The following is a 21,313-nucleotide window of genomic DNA, read 5'->3' as shown; positions in this document are numbered from 1 at the left end:
ATACGCCGATAAATACGGTACTTTGAGCTTCTATGACTGAACTACAAGCAAACTGATAAATAGACAATTGAATTACAAATAAAGTTTTGGAATTCTAACCTCTGTATGTTGTGTTTATGCTTAGGGCAAGGTAGATGGGCAGCACAAATTTGAACCATAATAGGTGAAGATAACTATAAATGGTAAGCTCGCTCTTCATCCTCAATTACTAATAAGTATATATTGTTGACCTAAAAAGCTTAAATCAACTTTCAGTTTACCTCGGCAGAATACATTCCAGGTACATCAAAACAAAAAGGTGAGCAAAGAATTACAGTTTATTTCTTTAGAAAGCATCCACAGACTGAGTAGTAAAGCCTATTCCCTGCCAGATTGCTATATCTTGCTGAGTCAGACTTGAGCCAGCCATACATGGATCGAACCTTAGCTGGTTCAGCAAGGACCAGCCGAGATTCGGTCCATGTATGGGAAGGCTGGTTATACTGAAGCCAATCAATCAACTTCAGTACAACCAGCCTGTTGGACTTGAAGGAAAGAAAGTCCAATCATCTCTGCCTTGCCTTAAAGCTCTACAATCAGCAAAACTCATGTTCACGCTGAATCTCTATTTCTGACTCTAAATCAGTAGAGGGTGTTTGACCTCAGTAGAGGAACAACCACTTCCTCACAGAGAGCAAGTGGCAAGTGGTCCTCATTTACAGCAGGCTAATAGGGAACAGGCTTTTCTACTCTTAAGCCCCATACACACTATCAGTTTTCTGCTGCGTTTTTCCTTCAGGTTTACCAAAACCATGTAGTGAAAGGGCCTGGCTGATTGCATACACATTGAAACTCCTAAGGTTTGACCTCATATTATATGGTTTTGGTAAATCTTAAGGAAAAACTCAGTAGAAAAACAGATAGTGTGTATGGGGCTTTAGTCTACTTTTGCCCTGACTGCGGTTGCTTTCTAAAGAATATAAACTGTAAGCCTTTGGACAATTTTTTTTTTTTTTTATTTAGTCCCTCTGCTTTCTTAGTAACAATAATCCACACAACCATTAGAGCACAGCATGGCCAGTTTTCTGGCTGTGTTGGGAACTCAACCCTCTCTCTTCCAATGATCAGACTTGTCCTGACACACACACACACACACACACACACACACCCCCTTGCACAGCCATTTAGTAGGAAGACTAGTGTGCTGCTGTTTCTCTCCAAGTTCTCTGAGCTCCTTATGAAGCTGAGAACAGAGATTATGTGATCACTTATAAAAAAGGAAAACAAGTATTTATAATATTTTTTTATATCTATACACAAATGTTTTGTCTTTCATTTCTATTTTAAACTAAATGGGTTGTTTTTCATGGTGATGGTTTACATATATGTTAAATTCTAAAACTATTTATTTGGTCTATGGATAGATTGGGAAAGCCTACAATCGGTTTTGGCTTAAAACTGTCTATGTTTCAAATGGGTAGATTTCCCTCAGCTTCCTGTCCCAGGTACACAATAATAATAATAAAGGAAGAGTTTTGCTAACTTGTATGAAGACAGAAAGATGGCCCTAGCTTTAAAGTTTAACTAAAGGCAATTTTTTTCAGTTTTGGTTAGAGGGAAGATGGATTAGAACACCCATCAGTTTTTATTGCAGTTTCCCACTTTCTTTTTGTTCTGTGTACCATTATTATTGAAAGTGAAACTAAAAGAAAATCCCAAATTTTAGGTTGTTCCCAGAAAAGTAATAGAGGGGAAATATTCCAATGGGGACACTAGTTCTGGTTACCTGGGGATCCCCATGAGATTCCCTTTAATTTGCATGGAGTTCTTCTCACTTCCTGTTTTGACTATGGGACAGGAAGTAAAGGTAAATCTCCCCAATGTGACACAGATGGCAAAAATAAACCTTACAGGGGCTATACCCTCCCTTACTCTATCACTCCAAAATGAGGCAAAAGTTTTGCCTAAAGTCCTACTCTAACCTCTAGCCTTATTTTTTATTTTTTTTTAACTGTATGTGTTCCTATTAGAGAGATGTCCCCCTCTCTCTTCTCTGTGGTGACGCAACAGGAATGGAGGAACAAATCTCAGAAACAGAGCACAAGCAGCAATTAAAATTGTAAACTGTTCAATGTATTTGAGTTACATTGTCTTTTAATCCATATAAAATAGCTTATTTTGCCTGCAAATACTGTCTACTTTTGCTAAAAGAAACATTAAAGAGAACTCATGTGAACCTGAAAAATCCAGGCTCAGTGACTTGTCATAGCTGATGTATTTCAAGAAAGATAGGCATTCTGCAAAATCATAAAAGCCCGCTATATTTTATTACAAACATTTAAACAGTAATACCTGCTGTAATGGATTGGATAAGCTATGTCAGATCACACAATCTGAGTGGATAAGAATGTTATTTGCACAGGCACAAATGTGCAGTGTGCCAAACTAATTTTCCTGAGCAAGTGAGTTTAGAAGAACTGCTAACATGTTTACTATTGACCCATTCCACTTAACTGGAAGCAATGTAAGAATTACATTGCCAAACAGCTTCTGATATTATAATTGGCTGATCTAATTTGTAGTAGGTGCAGGATTTTACAAAGTAACTGGAGGAGACAGCAGGACCAATAGACTGCCCAAAAATACAAATGCAACAGTGTCTTAAAAGACAACTTTTGGCCACAAATAAAGGATTAGGTGGAGATGAATGAAGCAGACAGCAAATTACCTTACATCTATAGGGCTGCCACATAATGGCTTATTCAGCTAATCTTGTTTTAGGATTACAGCAATCAACTTAAATTCTAACTAAAGACAAAACCTTTTTTTTTTTTTTAATATAGAGTTTAGAGGGATTACAATGCCAGTCAGGTTTTTATTGCTGTCTGTGTTCCCGTTAAGGAAGTTCACTTTCCCCATTATGTTACCATTATCATCGAAAGCTTATAATATTTTTTATTGTGAACAATAAAAAGTATTACAAGCATTTCACTTTAAGTAGTCAACAAGGGAGTTACATTAAGGGACATTAGCTTCAGAGTTCTGTATCCTTTTTTGAGAAAGGATTATCAATATCTAAGGACAGTAGGCAAATGGCAACACTCTCGGTAACACATTATTCGTCCTTCAGTGCTGAAAAGTATGACTCATTAACACCAATGTTTTTCATAGGAGGTGGGACCCCTATGACAAAGGATGTAAAAAACATTAGGAAAAAATAATTCACAGGATTAGAAAAACAGAAAAGGGAAAGTTATGGGACTTTAGATGAGGAATGAATATGTATTTAGTATAATTTAGGAAACCTCAAATAAATGTATTATCCCCGTCCCTGTATGGGAAGATCTGTGTAACCATAGAAAGTTGCTAATTAATCCAGTAAATTAAATTACATTCAATTCATAAATAATAAGTAATGTATCATAATATATAATACATAAATCATGCATAACATAGCATAAAAAATAATTAATCATCATGTTTAATATATTTAATATTTGTAATAAAAAAGACATAATTAGTACAAACAATCACAATTAAAAAATTTATTAAATGGGTCCACAGATCAAGTGAACATGGTAATCCTAGAGTATAAATCAAATTAATATCCCGTCTCTGGCTCTCCATATCTTCTGGAGTGCTTTGCAATGGGGCGGAGGTGTCCTTGCCCCAACCCCGGGGGAGACAGTTCATTCAGGGCCATCATCTTATTCCCATCTGGGGATTAATGGGCTATTCATATGGGTGCTGCCACAAAGTAATACATATACTTCTTTAACCTGCTTTCTTTTTGAAAGCTTGATGTGTTATTAGAGACTTCACTGACTTATTTATTTCCTTTTTTTGTGGTCAATATTGATGCATTCCACTCCTGATGATTGGCTTTAAACGCCATGAAACGCATAGAGTCCATACTCAGGGATGCCAAGTCAAGTTCACCCTTATTATGAATTGTATTAATTATATTTATATCCAATGATAATCATGTTCACTTGATCTGTGTATCCATTTAATTCAATTTTAGGATTGCTTGTACCAATTATGTTTTCTCCATCCACACATGTTATATGCCAATATGATTTTTATTATGCTATGTTATGTCATGATGTATGTTTTATATATTATAATACATTATACAATACTCATTAATTGCATTATATCTGATATATTGATTGTTTAGCAATTCCTCATGGTTACACAGATCTTCCCATGCATGGGGCTGTGATAATGAATTTACTTATAGATATCCCAAATTACGTCTAAAAATTCATACTTGGGGATGATTAGTCAAGTTCACCCAAACCCAAGTTCACCCAATCATTTAATTTACTGGATTAATTAGCAACTTTCTATGGTTACACAGATCTTCCCATACAGGGACGGTGATAATAAATTTACTTTGAGGTATTCTAAATTATCCTAAATACATATTCATTCCTCATCTAAAGTCCCATAATTTTCCCTTTTCTGTTTTTCTATATAATAGGGATGGAGGTATGTTTATGTTAATGTTGGGATCTGAACAGGCCACACAATGTTTGTCGTACAATTCACAGGATTAGCTAGTCCCTCAGGATCTCCTTTCAACCACTATAATTTATGATTTATATGATCCAGGGAATTTCCCCAGGGCCCTTGGCCCAGGATTCCCATGTAATTAATCCAGTAAATTAAATTACATTCAATTCATAAATAATAAGTAATGTATCATAATATATAATACATAAATCATGCATATCATAGCATAAAAAAAGAATTAATCACCATGTTTAATATATTTAATATTTGTAAATATAAAAATTATAAAAAACATCATTAGTACAAACAATCACAATTAAAAAATTGATTAAATGGATCCACAGATCAAGTGAACATGGTTATCCTAGAATATAAATCGAATTAAGGGCTTAATGATTGGGTGAACTTGGGTTTGGGTGAACTTGACTAATCATCCCCAAGTATGAATTTTTAGACGTAATTTGGGATATCTATAAGTAAATTTATTATCACAGCCCCATGCATGGGAAGATCTGTGTAACCATGAGGAATTGCTAAACAATCAATATATCAGATATAATGCAATTAATGAGTATTGTATAATGTATTATAATATATAAAACATACATCATGCATAACATAGCATAATAAAAATCATATTGGCATATAACATGTGTGGATGGAGAAAACATAATTGGTACAAGCAATCCTAAAATTGAATTAAATGGATACACAGATCAAGTGAATATGATTATCATTGGATATAAATATAATTAATACAATTCATAATAAGGGTGAACTTGACTTGGCATCCCTGAGTATGGACTCTATGCGTTTCATGGCGTTTAAAGCCAATCATCAGGAGTGGAATGCATCAATATTGACTACAAAAAAAGAAAATAAATAAGTCAGTGAAGTCTCTAATAACACATCAAGCTTTCAAAAAGAAAGCAGGTTAAAGAAGTATATGTATTACTTTGTGGCAGCACCCATATGAATAGCCCATTAATCCCCAGATGGGAATAAGATGATGGCCCTGAATGAACTGTCTCCCCCGGGGGTTGGGGCAAGGACACCTCCGCCCCATTGCAAGGCACTCCAGAAGATACGGGGAGCCAGAGACGGGATATTAATTTGATTTATACTCTAGGATAACCATGTTCACTTGATCTGTGGACCCATTTAATACATTTTTTAATTGTGATTGTTTGTACTAATTATGTCTTTTTTATTACAAATATTAAATATATTAAACATGATGATTAATTCTTTTTTATGCTATGTTATGCATGATTTATGTATTATATATTATGATACATTACTTACCGTATTATATATGAATTGAATGTAATTTAATTTACTGGATTAATTAGCAACTTTCTATGGTTACACAGATCTTCCCATACAGGGACGGTGATAATAAATTTACTTTGAGGTATCCTAAATTATCCTAAATACATATTCATTCCTCATCTAAAGTCCCATAATTTTCCCTTTTCTGTTTTTCTATATAATAGGGATGGAGGTATGTTTATGTTAATGTTGGGATCTGAACAGGCCACACAATGTTTGTCGTACAATTCACAGGATTAGCTAGTTCCTCAGGATCTCCTTTCAACCACTATAATTTATGATTTATATGATCCAGGGAATTTCCCCAGGGCCCTTGGCCCAGGATTCCCATGTCTCTTCAAATTTCCTGATTAAGTCCAACATAATGCTTGCCATTTTTCTTGTGCCATTATCCAGGATATTTTCCTTTTGGCTACTGTTTTGGAGACTCTTAGTTGTTTCCATGCCCTAGCTATGGTCAATTTAACTCCCAGGAAGATTAAGGAGATCAGATTCTGGATAGTTTTAGTAACTTTGGATATAGGGAAATTAAGTAAAACCACTGAGGGAGACTTGGGCAACAGATATCCTGTAATTTTGCGAATTAAGTAAAAAATCTTGTTCCGGGCTAACCTACACCGCTGATGGCTGCCTATATCCTCTGCTCCGCACAACCCACAGCTAATAGCGGCTCCACAGCGCAGTAAACGGGACATAAATCACCAGACCATTCTCACAACAGCTCACAGAAAGATCAGGCATGATGCTGAAGAGGAGAAAACAGCTTAACATGCCTCAAAAGTTGATGGATTTCTTCTCTCCGGCTGGAGTGAGCCGAGGACAATATGGTGCCAGTACTTCACACACAACTGCAACTCAGCTCTCCCTTCATGTTTACAGCGGTGGACCACAGCGCCCAGGCTTTCCTAATCTGGCAGACTGTGAGTACTCTCTGCCTCAATCACCCTCCTCTGCCTCCCCAGTTAAATCTAAGTCCAGGAGAGAGGATGACACCCCAGTATGCCATTTATTCTACTGTCTATCTGATCTCTTCACTGCCCATAATAATATTGTGGATGTATGCACAGCACATGAAGAGATGCAGGTGATTAACCTTAAATTAGCAGATCTCGAAGACCGTTCATGCAGGAACAATATTACATTCCTCAACATACCCAAATCAGTACAACAACCCGATCTGGTGCGATTCCTGCAATCCCTAATGTGAACGCTGGTACCTGATTTAACTAACAGAGATCTGGAAAGTGATAGAGCCCATAGGCTGCCAAAGTCGTCCCACCTCCCGCCAGATAAATCTCGAGATGTATTAGCACGCATACATTTCTACAACGTAAAGGAGAAGGTGATGTTTGCCACCAAGCGAACCTCTAACCTCCCTGACCCATTCACTGCAATTGCGCTATATACAGATCTCTCTCAGACAACAATGGAAAATCGTCGACAACTAAGCACAATCACAAAGGCACTCCAAAACCACCATATCCAATATAAATGGGGAGTCCCCACCGAACTGCTGATCACGTTCCAGGGTAAAACTCATGCAGTGCGCAAACTTCAGGCTGGCCTCCAACTACTGAGGCAATGGTGCATAATCCCTGAGGAAAACATACGACTACTGCCGCCTCCTCCTTCACATATGGAAGCTGACTGGTCACTTCAAGATGACTGAGCTTATCCTGTCTGCACACTAGACCCCAATATATTTACAGCTGAGTTGCAGTGGATGACTACCTCCTCCAAGCCTCTCTTTCACTCCATTGGCTCCATGTTCCAGGATGCCACTGGAGGAAATCCCCCCCATTTGAAATTATCAGCAGTAACTCTGCACATTGAACCCGTATTGTTAATGGGCTCTCCATTTTTACTTCCCTCTCTATTCTACCTCCAACTGATCCTTGACCTTGCACCACCAACTCGCATTTCTACAGATTGAACTGCTCTGATCTCCCAAGACCACACCCATCTGCCAATAACCGCTCCTGTCAATGGCTTTTCCATACCCACCATCGTAGACTTGCCATGAAGAGCAACTGTCAATTGCCTTAAAATGCCATTAAAACTGACCTCCCTCAAAGTAAAGGGCCTGAACAGCCTGCACAAATTAGCCAATTTGCAAAAAGAAATGACCAAACAAAACACAGATATTGCATTTATACAGGAGACGTGCTTTGCGGAATCCAAAACCCCAAAGTTTAGACTCAAGGGATTTGACACTCTCTACCTCGCCTTGGGCCCTAAGAAGAATGGAGTGATGACAGCTATTCGAGATACCTTACAGTTTCAACATTACCACACATATGTTGAGATGCAGGGCTGATACCTTATACTTATCTGCCCTATTGCACAAGCCACCTACACTTTGGTCAACATATATGGCCCAAACTCAAGATAACTTCGCATTTTTTTTACGCCTGTACAAAAAAGTTAACAGCTTGCGTCAGGGCAATCTAGTACTACGAGGCGACCTCAATATAATTGCGATCCCTCTATGGACACCTCCACTAAAAAAGGCCAAAGCCGGCCACCTTTGAACCCTCTATTCCATGACCTAGATCTCTTTTATGTATGGGGAACACAACATGGCTCAGAACGCAACTACACTTATTTTTCTCACTCTCAACTATCATATTCACAAATCGATTCCTTCCTGGTGGATAAATGGACCCTGCAAAACATCATGCATTCTGATATCGGTCTCATATCATGGTCAGACCATGCCCCTATTTCCATAACCTTGGGTGACCAATGACCTGGACCACCAAGATTATGGAGACTAGACCCTTCCTTATTCGAGCACTCTAAAATCCAACGAGAAATTGAAGCCAAACACCAATCTTTCATTGAAGATAACAAACTGCCTGATACCGAAAAATTTACATTCTGGTCAGCATACAAAGCTTACCTGGTCAGCATACAAAGCTGAGTAAAAGAACGAGATGCCTGCAGATGCAGCAGATTGGCGAGGTTATGTCACAAATAGGGATGAGCCGAACACCCCCCGGTTCGGTTCGCACCAGAACTTGCGAACGACCCCCGCGTTCGGTACGAACGTTAGAACCCCATTGAAGTCTATGGGACTCGAACGTTCGAATTGGAAAGTGCTAATTTTAATGGCTAATATGCAAGATAGTGTCCTAAAAAGGGTTTGGGGACCTGCCTCCTGCCTCAGGGGACATGGGTCACTGCAAAAAAAAGTTTTAAAAACTGCCGTTTTGGCGGGAGCACTGATTTTAATGACGATTAAAGTGAAAAAAAAAAAAGTGAAATATTCCTTTAAATATGGTGCCTGGGGGGTGTCTGTAGTATGCCTGTGAAGTGCCACGTGTTTCCCGTGTTTAGAACAGTCCCTGCACAAAATGACATTAAACGGAAATAACACCATTTAAAACTGCTTGCGGTTTTAATGTTATATCTGGTTCCTGCAATATGGTTGAAAATCATTGAGAAACATGGCATGGGTAGCCCTCCCTGCCCATTACCAGCCTATTTGGGTCTTGTACGCATATTAAGGGGAACCCCGTACCCATATTAAAAAAAGGAAATGCGTGTGGCCCCCAGGCCCTATATACTCAGAACAGCAGTATACAGGCGGTGCAAACAAGACAGGGACTGTGTAGGTTTGTTGTGTTAAGTTGAATCTGTTTGTCATTTTCAACCGGTACATTTTTAAAGTGTAGCTCCAGTCAAAAAATCTTTAAGCTTTTTGGAAAACATAGGGAAGGGTTATCACCCCTGTATAATTTGTTTTGTCGTCCATCTTTTTTCATCTCACTTGCTGCTGTCTCCTTGCGTTTGCAAGTAGGAGATGTTTGTAAGTTGGATGTTTGAAAGTCTGGGCCTGCCCTATATTATAGCGGTATGTACTGGGTACAGAGCACGCAGACAGCACGCACTATCTCCTAACACTACTGACTGCAAGCTCTATTATTAACCACTTGTTAGCCCAATGTTTGCATAAAGTGAAAGATGAAGTTATGCTGAGTAAATAGATATCAAACATGTCACTCTTCAAAATTGCACATGCCCGTGGAATGGCGCCAAACGTCGCTACTTAAAAAATCCCCATAGGCGACGCTTTAATTTTTTTGTTTACTGGTTTCATGTTTTGAGTTGCAGAGGAGGTCTAGGACTAGAATTATTGCTCTCGCTCTAACATTCTCGGCGATACCTGGGGACATGCGAGCACATGGGGACATGGGCGCTTTAATTTTAATTTTATTTTTTTATTGTTCATTTTACTTTATTTATGTTAGTTTGACATTTTTTTCCCCAAAAATATATTTTTGATCACTTTTATTCCTATTACAAGAAATGTAAACATCCCTTGTAATAGGAATATGGGGTGACAGGTCCTCTTTACAGTGAAATCTGGGGGGTCAATATGACCCCACATCTCACCTCTAGGCTGGGAAGCCTGAAATAAAAAATAAAAAAAGATTCTGGCTTTGATCGTACTGGCGAGTTGGTAGAAGCACCGGAGGGCGGTGAGGGGTGGGGGGCGTCTATGGCTGGGTATTTCAGGGTATCACCGAGTATGGCTGGGTATCTCTGAGTATGGCTGGGTATGGCAATTTATGGCAGGGTATTACAGAGTATTGGCGGGGTACTACAGAGTAATAGCAGGGTACTGCAGAGTATTGGGGGGTACTACAGAGTAATGGCAGGGTACTGCAGAGTATTGGGGGTACTGCAGAGTAATGACAGGGTACTGCACTGCAGAGTAATGGCAGGGTACTGCAGAGTATTGGGGGTACTGCAGAGTAATGGCAGGGTACTGCAGAGTATTGGGGGTACTGCAGAGTAATGGCAGGGTACTGCACTGCAGAGTAATGGCAGGGTACTGCAGAGTATTGGGGGTACTGCAGAGTAATGGCGGGTACTGCAGAGTAATGGCGGGTACTGCAGAGTATTGGGGGGTACTGCAGAGTAATGGGGGTTACTGCAGAGTAATGGGGGGTACTGCAGAGTAATGGCAGGGTACTGCACTGCAGAGTAATGGCAGGGTACTGCACTGCAGAGTAATGGCGGGGTACTGCAGAGTAATGGCAGGGTACTGCAGAGTATGCACTGGTATTGCAGAGTATTGGCAGGGAATTGAGGGGTTAAATTCGGTGAGCAGCGATGTGGGCACTGCAGATGCAGCCCACATCGCTGCTGACACTGATCTCTTTCCCCTCCGCTGTACCGATCGGTACAGAGAGGGGAGGGAGGAACAGGCGTCATAACATGACGCCGGTTTGTTTCCAAGTGATCACTCCGTCATTTGACGGAGCAATCACGTGGTAAACGGCCGCTATGAGCGGCCGTTTACCGTGATCCGTGATGCGACCCGGCGGTCACAGATGCTCTCGAGTGCGCACACCTTGGGGCACGCGAGAGCAGAATTCTGGGAGGCCGTTAATTAACGGCCTCTCAGAGTTAAACAACCGCCCTGAAGCCGTTAATCGGCAATGGGCAGTTGTTAAGTGGTTAAAGCTAGATCACTAGCTATATAGGTGAGGTGAATATAGTGGTGTATACTGCAGTCAGGGCACAGACAACAACCACTACACAGCAGCAAGATAGGAAATCAGCCAAAAACGATTGGTGTGTACTGTGTTGAAGGTACACAGAACACCCACTGCTTCAGATGCTAAGTAACACACTACACGAAGCCGCCTCAAAGGCGGCCTTATATAGTGTGGGGCGTGCACTACACAGCCTGAGCTATGATTGGCCACAGGCAGGATGCCTGTGGCCAATCATGGCTCTCCTCGCTGCCGGCGCTGCGATTGGCCAAGCATGCGGGGTCACAGTGCATGCTTGGCCAATCATGGGGCAGCAATGCACTGCGCCACCGCAGTGCATTGTGGTCCGCGCGCGCGTCACTCGAATTTTGACGCGAACGGCCCAAACGTTCGGAATTCGCCGAACGGCCGAACAGCCAATGTTCGAGTCGAACGTACGTTCGACTCGAACACGAAGCTCATCCCTAGTCACAAATAGCCCACATAGAAAGAATTAACAAATCCTCTCACTCTCACATGCAAGCCATCCAGCTCCAGGAGCTAAGACAGAAACTACGTACCCTCCTGCTCCACAAATTTGAACACAACTTTAAATTCTCTAAGGCCAATTTTTATGCACTAGGTTTATAGAGCTGGGTCACTCCTAGCGAAACAAGTTAAGGCCCCACATACAAAAGACAAAATTCTCTCTCTCCGCCACCCTACTTCGAATCAACTCTTAACCAACCCTCTAGAAATTGCTAATGCATTTAGTGAATACTACGCACCCCTATATAACTGTAACTCTGTAGTCTGTACCAGGCAATGTTATTAATAGGACCATGTTAATAGATTGGTATTTGGCTCCCTCTATTGGTATACAATAGAAGAAGACTTGTCTAACTTTCACATTACAGCTAAGCAGGAAGTGACTTAATTGTTTACTTTGTCAAAGAACTCACCTACCCACAATGCTTATCCACCTACCCATGGACTCTGAGTGGCTGAATTGCATGCTGGGTAGGTAATAAAAGGCCTGGCGTGGCCATTTTCTTTTTCTTCTGGACGTGTGGCCTGCCTGCAAGGATCTGTGAAGGAGTGTTCCAGAGGGCGCGGCCTGCATTGTACGGAGCAGCAACCATTGACTGTGCCTTGCTATGGTGTGCTGGAGAAGCTGTATGAACCCCAAACCAAAAAAAATGCATGGGGGTCCCCCCAATTCCATATCAGGCCCATCAGGTCTGGAAATTAAGGGGAACTCCATGCCAAAATGTAAAAAAAAATGGTGTGGGGGTCCCCCTCAAAATCCACCCCAGACCCTTCAGGTCTGGTATGGATTTTAAGGGAAACCCTGTGCCCAAATTTGCAAAAAAAAGGCATGGGGTCCCCCCAAAAATCGATACCAGACCCTTATCTGAGCACGCAACCTGGCAGGCTGCAGGGAAAGAGGGGGGATGAGAGAGCGCCCCCTCCTGAACCGTACCAGGCAACATGCCCTCAACATGGGGAGGGTGCTTCGGGGTAGCCCCCCAAAGCACCTTGTCCCCATGTTGATGGAGGAGGAAGGCCTCATCCCCACAACCCTTGCCCGGTGGTTGTGGTGGTCTGCGGGTGGGGGCATATCGGAATCTGGAAGCCCTCTTTAACAAGGGGACCCCCAGATCCCGGCTGTGGGAATTGGTAATGGGGTACAAATGTACCCCTGCCATTTCACAAAAAGTGTCAAAGATGTTAAAAAAGACAATAACCGGTTTTTGACAATTCCTTTATTAATGCCTTCTTCTTTCCCCGCTTCTTCCTCCATCTTCTTCTGTTCTTCCTTCAGTTTTCTTCTTCTTTCTCCATCTTTTTCTTCCCCCTGCTTCTTCCCCTGCTTCTTCCTCTGGTCTTCTCGTCCAGCATCTTCCTCCGGCTTCTTCTTCTCTGCTTCGTCCTCCGGACGATCCACCTCAATGGGAGTCTCCCGCTGTGTGACGCTTCTGTTCCTATGACAGCTCTTATATAATGGAAGGCAGGGCTACCAGGTGACTCCACCCCCTCTGATGCATGGGGACTTCCCTATGGCTTTCCCTGTGCGTCAGAGGGGGTGGGTTTGTGTGTGGGCTCCATCTAACTTTTTCTGTTGGAATTTCCGACACAAAGTTTGAGATCTGGATCTAAAATTTTCCGACAACAAAATCCGATCATTTAAATTCCGATCGTGTGTAGAAAATTCAGACACACAAAGTGCCATGCATGCTCAGAATAAATTACAAGATGAAAGCTATTGGCTACTGGTCTCTTTATAGTCCCGTTGTACGTTTTGTACATCACCTCGTTCTGAACGATCAGATTTTCCGACAACTTTGTGCGACCATTGCCACTAACAATCGTTTGAGAGAACGATTACACTCACTTTATAGAGATTTCCTCTTGCTTCCTGTTGCAGGAGAGGAAATCAAGAGAAGTCTCACCAACAGGACAAATTATTTTTTACATTAAAACTAAAAAGTTGCATATAATTTAATAAAGGTTTGCTTTTAATTAAGCCTGTATCTGATCGATCTAAACCTGAGCTAATATTGTCTAAACTAGAAAACAAATTTAAATATGTATTGATTGTGCTCTTCCAAACTAATTTCTCTTTGGTTTCCCTGGGTACATGCAGTAAGAATAAAATACATCTAGCTACTGTGTGGCTGCTGTCATATTCATTCCTTGTCCCTACTTAACCTTCCATTTCAGCTTTCTGCACTCAATAAGCAAATGCTGACCTTTGGAAAATCCCTGAGAAAACAAGTAGGTTTAAAAACACGGTAACATAAGGTTGTATTCCTTGATATTAGAAATAAGTTGTCAAATATAATTGGCATATAGTGTAAAATACATTTTGAGTTTCTCTGCTTACTTGAAATAATGATAGCATGTATTACATTTTTATGTCATCGTTTTCTAAAAACAAAATAATTCTGATATGCAATAATGGCCATTTACTGTGCATTTAATTTTTTTTGTTAAGGAAGCCTCAGATAATAGTCACATGGGCCTCATTATTATGTCATCACATAATCTAAAATTAGGAATAGAAAAACGTGTCTTTAAATATAACGATTAATCAAAATCTGCATTGTATTATTATTATTATTATTATTATTATTATTATTATTATTATATAAATACATTATAACACAAAGATTTTAAGTTTAAGCACAAAGTGGCTTTAAATATAACTGTTAATAAAAATGTGCATTGTATTATTATATAAATATATTATAACACACATATTTTAAGCTGAAGCAGAATTAAACCTTCACAAAAAGAAGAAAGTTTAACAACAGACCCGCAGGAACTTTTATCCATTATGTACTAGTATGTGTAGTATATGACCACATTATGGCAGACGTACCTTGGACTCCTCCAGCACCGCTCTGTTAGCACTTCCTTTAATGCAGGGTGCTTCTATCTTCTGTTAGTCTTCTTTCAGTGTTCAGACTCTTCAGCTGTTTGATTGGCTGAGCCTGCATGACATCATTCCCATGCATGCACACTGGAGTCATATTGTATCGGCACAGAAGGGTGCCATACATGTATGCTGAGCCTCTTAAGCATCAATTCCTCCCTGTTAGTTATTATTTTAATTTTATTTCCATTTCATGGGGAGTGATTTACGAAAGCCGTGCACCATCAGTAGTGGAGCACGGCAAGGCGCAATGCACATTTCCATATTTACTAAATGCGGCACCGGTAACAGAGCATGAATCCCCCATTTACTATAGCGACCTCGGCGCATGGGAGAATGCAATCTGTGCGCCACTATGGTCAAATCAATACTGACAGAAGATGGAGGTGCCACATTTTATGGGGTGATGTGAGGAAGTTTAGTAACAACTGTCCAAGTAACAAATATGTCCAAAATAGAATAAAAAGTAACTTTTTCAGAGAAAGCCTGCTGTGCCTGCAAGTACCTTTAGAACTGCGTGAGGTCAATGTAAGCAGTGAGCATGCGCAAGCGTCTGTTGCACTTGTTCACATGCGTTTGTTCACTGCACGGCCAAAATCTTAGTAAATGTTAAGCAATGTACATGCAATTGCATGGGTTGAACGAGTACACCTCTAAACTTGACAATTTTTTTTCTTACATTGATTACCTTTATTAATTTTTTTTAAGGAGATTTGCACACAGGTCATGTTAGCATGTTATGTTGCCAGCATGTGACATGCACCTTGTTAAAATGATGTAACAAGACTCTTGCTCCTCCAGCTTCTCCTAAAAGGGCATTTAACCTTCCCCCTCTAATGCATATGATTTCCTTGGGCTAGCTTTTGCTTTTAAAGGGGAACTCCACACTGCATTCTCCAATGCTTTTGTCTCCCCCCTGGATTTCCATGGGCTAACTTTTTCTTTTAAAGGGGAAATACACACTCTATTCTCACAGCCTCAAAAGGCTGTGAGCTGCTTTCACCAATCCAAATCATATCCTTTTTCGGAGAATACAACAGGGCCAGCTAGGAAAGGGGCATCCTGAACCATACAAGGCCACATTCACTCAACATAGCTTTAGGGGTTTGCTAGTGTGTGGGAGGGGAACATATCTTTTTAAGTTTGAGGTGGTATTTTTTGTTTTGGGTTAAAATATCACAGCTGCAATGTGTCCAAATTGGTGACATTGATATATGTCCTTAGGATGGGACCTGCCCCCCCCACCCATTGTAAGGCCAATAACTAGAATATAAGCCAGCCAGGTTGGGACTTGCAAAATTAACAAGCCAGTTCCCATAGACTGCAATGGTATTTGTTGTAAAACTTTTGCCCATGTTAGGCTCTTTGTCTGCCCCCCTAGACCGGGGGGGGGGGGTGTTTGTCCCATCTGTAATTGTGTGGCATGCTGGATGATGTGCTTAATTTTGGACAGGGAGTGGCTTATTTTGTGCTAGCTGCATTTGGGTTGTTCTGGGCATGCTCGGGGACTTTGGTATTTTTATTTTTGTATTTTGTTTGTTATGTCTTTGCAAAACAGGTGTGTTTTAGAGCAAGTATTTTTTACTTTTGCTTTTTTTGTGGGGGGTGATATTTTTCACTGAAATATGTTTGATGTTGTCAATCTGTGTTGTTTGTAAGTTGTTTGTTTCACTTTGCTTTAATTGTCTGTGCTGCATTATTTTGCAAAATCTTAAGCTCTTGTGACTACTAAATGTTTAAATCCTTAAGAGACTGTCCATTTGTGGGCACAGTCCTTTTAACTCCTGTTAATTTCCTCTGTAAAATGGTCAGACCTCAAAACCATATTCTGTTAGTGTCTCAAATTAACATACATGTCCTGTTTCGTTGACCAATGCAATTTGTAGCAAATTTTTATGTTTAATGTGTTTTGTTAATTTGTTTTGCAGATGCATGCTCAATCCTAGTAATGCATTTTACACTCCCCCTCCTCTTAAACAATTTTCATGCAACAGATTTCCCAGCTGCAGCTTAACTAGGCTGATTGCCTTGGCAAAATAAATAAAGGTGTGATTTGTCTAAAAGTTACTTTCTTGGTGCCTTCATGGAAGCCTATGCATGTGTATGCTGCCATGGATAGGCACAAGGAAAGGAAAATTACAAAGAGGTAAGTATTCAATTTTCCATTTTAGCGCAGTAGTTCTCAGCCTCAGTCCTCGAGTACCTCTGACAGGGAATGTTTTGGAAACCTTAGCAAAAATAGTTGTCCAAAATACCAAGCCATTGACTGATTTAAAGCACCTATGCAAAATGAAGGTAAACCTGCAAACGTGGCCTGTTGGGGGTACTTGAGGACAGGGTTGAGAACCACTGATTTGGAGCACTGTGCTAAAATGTAGCTCAAGACAATCCTATTCTAATTGTGGGCATATGAGGGAAACCAAATGAGTGTTAGAACCTCTGCTTGTCTTTTTCATTGGCTTCACTTCCTGTCACATAGCCAAACAGGAAGTGAGGGTAAAACCCTACCAATGTCTTTCCTTGGGGACACACGGGTCAATCTAACTAGTGTCCCCATTAGGCAAATTGCACTCTAGCACTTTGTTGTGTACACCCCAAATTATTAGGTATTTTGGGGTTTAGTAAAGGCAAATCCACTCTGCAATACAAGTGTACTCACTGTAAATCTGAGGGGAACCACTGGTGATTTTATCATCCAAGCATGTAGAAGCAAAGATGCTGTTTTTTATTTTCCTTGCATATCCCTCTCGGATATCCAGCAACTGCACTTCCAAGTGCACTTGTAGTGCAAAGTGGATTTGCCTTTTGTAAATAAACCCAGAAGTCCATGATACCTTATAATTTAGGATGTACACAGCAAAATTGTGGAGTGCAATTTACCTAATAGGGAATCTATTTAGATTGGCCTGTGTGTCCCCAAAGAAAGACATTGGTAGGGTTTTTACCCTCACTTCCTGTTTGGCTATGTGATGGGAAATGAATACAATTGAAGGAGAAAGTGGCAAAATTTGGAAGGTGCCTTCCCTCAATGTGCAGACATGTCCAAAAACTGACAAGACTTCTAATCCCTCTGCACTCTATCCCCAAGCAAAAATAGTAAATGATTTAATTTAGTTGAACTTTGCAAAGACACATTCCTAAGTTCAACCGCAATGCATGTTAATGGCCCATTTAAACCTTGTTTAATAGGGGGGCGTGGCCTGGACGGCGATGGTGTCGCATGTGAGCTGAGCTCCGCTCCCGACTTATCCTAGCCAGATATCCTGCTAGCTTAGACCCGGCCGAGAATCGCCAGAGACTACCCGGGACGATCGTAGACACCCCCGGCCGCGATATCGCGATGTCCCCGCCGAAAAAGAGCAATGCTGCCGCATCTTCCCTGGAAAAGTACCGGAGAACAGATAGAGACGGGGACCAAGATGGCGCCTCCTCGCAGAGGGCGGAACAGCAGGCGGAAAGTGACACCAACAAGGTGCTTGAGGCCATCTCTGTGTGCCAAACGTCCTTGACCACCAAGATTGAGGAAATCCGGGTGGACATCTCCTTGATCAGGCAAGACATGACCAAGCTCAGGGACCGCGTCAAGGAAGCAGAGGACAGGATTAATCACGCGAAGGATATGTTGCACCCGCTTCAGCACTCCCACGCGGAGGTACAGCGCCAACTACAACTCCTGATAATGAAGCAGGATGATTTGGAGAACAAGGCCCGCCGATCGAACCTTCGTTTTGTGGGTCTGCTGGAGGGCGCTGAGGGCCAGGATCCCCCTACCTTCCTTGAGAATCTGCTGATTAAAACTTACAGCAGGGAGGCCTTCTCCACATCGTTTGTGGTGGAGAGGGCGCATCGCATGCCTGCCAAGAGACCACCGGAGGGAGCGCCTCCCCACACGTTCATTGCTAAGCTGGTGAACTTTCGTGATCGCGACGCCATTCTACGCTTAAGCAGGGAAAAGGGTAACATACCCTTCCAGGCTGGCCGCTTGATGGTTTTTCCGGATTTCTCGGCGGAAGTCCAAAAGCAGAGAGCCCGCTTCGTGGAGGTGAAGCGACGACTGCGGACCCATCACCTGAAATACGCGATGCTGTACCCAGCAAGGCTCCGCATTATTGGTGAGGACCGTGCACATTTTTTGAAGATGTGGTGCAGGCGGCGGAATGGCTGGATAGGAGGGAGGCAGCTAGAAACCGCCCGGCCTAGAGGAGGAATGCCCAGAATGCCTCATGGGGGGTAAGACCATAACTTGACTGTTGCCATACTTCCGGATTCCCCTCTATTGCCCCTTTATTTTTGTTAGTTGCCGCTGCTCAGATACTCTGGGGCCCTTTTTTGTATTTTTGTATTCTTAAGTTTTTACACTTTTGTACTTTTCTACCTTTTCTCCCCCCTTTTTACTGTTTTTTGGGGGGGGGTTTTGTACATAATATCTCGGATGGCAGACAGGGGGGCCTGGTTAGTGGACGGGGGACCCCTGTTCCCTTCCCCCCTTTTTTGGGGACGCCTTCCGGTGGAGTGGGGGAGCAATGCTGGAACCTACCGCTTTACACTGACTGCACCAAGCTGACTAGCGGACTCTGTGAGACTTTCTTGTACTGTGGGCATTAGAGTCGCTATTAGGAGGGGGATACCCTTGTTATTTGAAGGGGGGAGGGAGGGGGGGCTTTTGCTTGCCTCTTTTTTTTATTTTTGCTCTAGCGTATTCTCAGGGTGGCTAATTCTTAGTATACATGGACATCTTACATTGTTTCTGGACTTTTTTTTTATGTTTTCTTTGCTGGGTCGGGGGCGGGGGCGGTTGGCTCTATTGCACCTATGGGCTTAAAGTAATTGCCACAGTCGCCACTTCAGCGAGTGGTCATCCTCTGTGCCGCGTGCGCAGGGGGTTGTGCTGACTGGCTGGTTGCGGCCGCTTGGCTGTCCTTCTGTGAATGGCGGGCGGGCAGGGGCCTGTTAGGTTGGGGATGAATTCTCCAGCTATGTTGGGGAAGCTGAGGGCTGGGTGGGGGAGGGAGGGGGGGAATTTGTTCACAGTTACGATGAAAGTTATGTTTATGGTGGAATATGTGCAAATTACTGGAACATGGGACGGAACAAATGTCTTTTACACAGTGTCATACATGCAAGACTGGGGGAGGAGGGGGAACCCACTCTGGAGATCAGGCTGCATGCCCAGGCTCATGGCTGAAATGTTACGGGTAAATGACGGCCATTAAATTTCTGATGTGGAACGTCCGCGGGATCAGGGACAAAATTAAATGTACCGCTGTTTTCAGCTGTTTAAAGGCGTACAAGGCTGACATTGTTGTTCTGACTGAGACGCACGTGACCGGTCAGCTCAGGCTTGCACTGAGGTGGCCCTGGGTTGGCAACTCATTCTCCCTACTCCCGTGGTGTTTCAGTTCTCGTGGCTAAGACGTTGCATTTTGGCCTGATCTCCATGCGGACAGACCCACAGAGTCGATATTTGTTTATACTGTGCAATATCTATGGCAGGCAATACCTTATTATAGCCCTGTATATACCGCCCCCGTATTCTTCATGCCTGGTCATGGAGGGACTGTCGTACATGGCCCAATACCCGGGTACCCCAGCCATATGGCTTGGGGACTTTAACATGACTTTAAACCCATGAAGGGACAGACTGCGAGGTGACGTAGACCCGACCACCCCGACAGAATCTAGGCTGGGCCGCACCCTTAATGCGTTCTCATTGACTGAGGTATGGCGTTATAGGAACCCAGATGCCACTGTATTTTCCTGTTTCTCAGCCACGCACACCACTATGTCTCGGATTGATTATATCCTTGTGTCCGATGTCCTTCTCTCGCGGGTGGAGGAAGCGGGGTACCACGTTAGATCCCTTTCGGACCATGCCCCCTGCTGGGCGGCGATTCACCTGGCCCCTCAGGTAGGGCCCCGTTATTGGCGCCTCAACCCCATTTGGTTGACGGCGTTGGGGGAGGAGGGGGGGACCTGGCGGGGGAATGGCAATATTTTTTTGAGGTCAATAGGGGCACGGCAATGGAGGGGGCTATATGGGAAGCATTTAAATTACATGCTCGTGCTCTTCTTATCAGCCGGATTAACAGATTGAAGGGGGCTTCTAAGGGGGCCATGGGACAGGCGACGGTACAGCTGGAATCGATGACTAGCGATTTTATGTCTAATCCCATACAGGCTAATGCCTCAGCGCTTAAACTGCAGACGCGAGTTGTGGATCAATTACATTACGAGCAGGCTAGGCGTAAACACTTTTTTTCGAAACAGCGCATTTTTGAGCAAGGCGAGCGGGTGGGAAAGCTATTAGCGTACCTGGCTCACCAAGATGCCAGGCCGCCGGTGGTGGTTTCGTTGATAGACCGGAATAATGCCCTGATATCTGACCCGATGGCCGTGGCCGAGCTGTTTCGGCAATACTATGCTGACCTATACACATCCAGAGTGGCGGCTTCGGCACAGGAGACTTGGGCGTTCCTGCAGACCGTCCCATTTACACATCTGTCTGCGGCCCAGACCGCGGAGCTGGAGCTCCCTGTTACTAAGGAGGAGGTCGAGGCAG

This window comes from Lithobates pipiens, unplaced genomic scaffold (genome assembly GCF_037356315.1).
Source record: "Lithobates pipiens isolate NorthernLeopardFrog02 unplaced genomic scaffold, aLitPip1_a1.2 Scaffold_1, whole genome shotgun sequence".
NCBI classification, from domain to species: Eukaryota; Metazoa; Chordata; class Amphibia; order Anura; family Ranidae; genus Lithobates; species Lithobates pipiens.
The sequence above is the reverse complement of the archived record's forward strand: the minus strand, read 5'-3'. Positions refer to the sequence as shown.